Source organism: Triticum aestivum, chromosome 6D, assembly GCF_018294505.1.
Source record: "Triticum aestivum cultivar Chinese Spring chromosome 6D, IWGSC CS RefSeq v2.1, whole genome shotgun sequence".
NCBI lineage: Eukaryota > Viridiplantae > Streptophyta > Magnoliopsida > Poales > Poaceae > Triticum > Triticum aestivum.
Genome location: NC_057811.1, coordinates 132,214,251 through 132,217,179, shown reverse-complemented (window position 1 = coordinate 132,217,179; position 2,929 = coordinate 132,214,251).

Below are 2,929 nucleotides of genomic sequence, written 5' to 3'. Positions count from 1 at the left end.
TCTTCATCTTGATGGAACCATATGGGGGGTGCATCATCGTCCACCATGGCCATCGTCGTGTCCATTGGAGGTATGGACTCATCGAGGATAGGCATGTCGTCATGTAGGAGACCTAGCACCAAAGAAAACACACTCGGAGTAGAGGTTAAGTTGTTAGAAATCATAGTGGCCTCACATGCCCTCTCAACTACCTCACTCACTAGGTGTTGTGGCTCACTCACTCCCTCTTGGATGCTCTCACTCGTATGGTTGGTGGAGTCACTCAAATGGCTCTCAACCACACATAGGATGTGGCGCATGCTCTCAAGTGTGGGGCTAGTGGTGGTCACACCCATCCTCTCATAGGAAATGCACTCAATGTCACATATGGTGGAGTCACTCATGTCACTCATGTGGTGGTGGCTCTCCTCGCATGGGAATTGGGGCATCTCTTCATATGTAGGTGTCGGAGAGATGTTGGTGCAAATGTCTCCATGCTCAACTCCTATCGCCGCCTTGGTTGAAGGGATAGTCCCATGCTCAACCTCCTCATCCATAACGCCTCCAAAGATGAATGCCGTAGGATGTGGCAAAACATCACTCTCCTCCGAGACCAACGATAATGTCTCATGTGCGGTCTCGTAGCTTGACTCGGAGTATGAGTCCCGTTGGGGCGTTGTCTTCATGTTGTTGAAGAGGTTCGCGCTCGACGCCGTGGTCGAAGGGGATGGCCTTTGCTCAACCTTCCTGTCGCCGCTTGTTGTTGGAGACCCATATGATGTGGCACCTCGTAGCTCGTCTCCATGACCGAAGGGAAATTCCCATGCTCGGCCATCTTCCTTGAGGGGCTTCTGAAGATGGAAGTGTTGCCCTAGCTTGTAGTCGTTCGCCTTGGTGTTGAAGATGTCGATGTAGGCGAACTCGTGGGAAGTAGGCGAAGATGTCATGCGTCCGAAGGCGAAGATGCCTCGATAGCACTTGGCGAAGATGCCGAAGTGGTGGTGGTAGCCGTAGCGTCCTCTTGGTGGTGCTTGTCTTGCGGTCTTCTCTTGTGCTCGTGAAGGTTGGCCGTAGCTTGATGTAGAGCTTGTTGGGACTTGTAGGTAGGCGCATCTCGAGCATCTTCATGTTGATGGTGTCATTGTCGTATTTGAGCTCATAGTAGATGTCGTTCGTCGTCGTCGCGCACATGTTGCTTGGAGGTGACTTGCTCTTCATGACGATGTGGATCATGAATGTGATGATGGTCGCCATGTAGATGTGGACGTGGACGACTTGCACTTGCATCGCATGGGCGCTCCGAAGATGATCGACTTGCTCGCCGTTGCCTTGAGGATGATGAAGGGTAAGAAGAAGACTTGTAGTCGGCCACCATGTCTCGTAGTTGATCCTTTAGCTCGTCCAGCTTGGTGTCGATGTAGTCCCTTTTCCTTGCTTCGGAGTGTCGTATGTCGATGGCGAGGTTGTTGAGGCACTCTCGCAAGGTAGATTGTGCACCTTGCATTTTGTGTTGTAGTCCGAAGATGGACGTTTTGGTGATGTAGTTGTTCGCGCTGTCGTTGTCGTGGAAGACCGGAGATGAAATGCCTTGCCTATCCATCACAAGACTCGAGCAAATATGAGTGGAAGAAAGGAGAGAACTATACCAAATGTTCCTTGACCGATGTTGAAAATGGATCAATGATCACTCAATGATGTAACAAGGAAATAGCACAATTGGTACCGATCTCGTCAATTTCTCACACCTACACAAATAAGGCTTATGGTGGAGCTCGGTGAGGATAGTGGCACAAAAATTTGATGCAAAATGTTAGCAAGAGTTAATAATGTTGAAAGAGATAAACAAATTCGCAAGTGAAACAAGTAGACCAATAGCAATATGTGGCACACGGAAACGCACACACGGATAGATAAATGGGGTCGTGCAACCAAGGAATGAGCTCAAAATGTGGAATCCACGGAAAATGCTCTTGTTGCACAACTCTAGAGAGACGCTAGCACGATTTCTCAATAGGCGGATACGACACTTGTGCGCAACCTATAGGAGACAAAAATGCAACGACTTCTATCCCAATTATGCTATGTATATATATGGTTCCCGATGTTCCTCTCAAGATGATCCAAGATGATTGAATATGACAATCTTATGTGCAATGTGGTATGATGCTATGGCACTTTCTTACAAGCTTCTTTGCTCTCTCTCTTTTGCTTAAAAGCTTATTCTCTTTTTTTTTTGATATGGCCACAATGCGAAATGCACAAACCAAGATAGCAATTTTGTATATACGGGAACAATCTTGTGACACAAGGGATGATATGATACCAATATGATATGGTATGTATGCAATGGATGGTGTAGATCACTAATGTGCACAAGTAACGTTGCCGGCAATACTCAAATGGCTAGTCTCGATAGGCAAGTGACGCAAAATGGGCTAGGGGTTAACAATGTAATGGCAAGGGAGAATGTACAATGATGCCGTCGAGGTTACCATCAATGGTTTGTCATGTGTAAGCAAGGACGGATAATGATGAAGTGGTCAATGTCGATGACGACCTCGTGGCGATGATGAGTGGCGGTGCTCTCAACGTCGAACCGTCCCTAATTAGCCGAAACACCTTAGGAAACGGAAAAACCGCGAACTCAAAATCACAAACATCAAAAGTCAAAATGGTGGTAGTGGGAATGCGATGGTGGTTGCGGAAGTATTGGTGGAAACCCGGTCAAAATGGGTTAAGTTGTTGGGGGTATGATGGGCTATACACGGTGTCGGAGTTGGAAGCACGGTCCCTAAGTAGTCGAAACATCTTAGGAGACACAACTCAACACAAACAAAATTGGGTTAGGTTGGGATGGTGGAAGTGTATGGTGGGTAAGCCTATGCGGAAGTTATGGTGGTGGTTGGTGAAGAAGCAATCGTCCCTAAGTAGCCGAAACACCTTAGGAGAC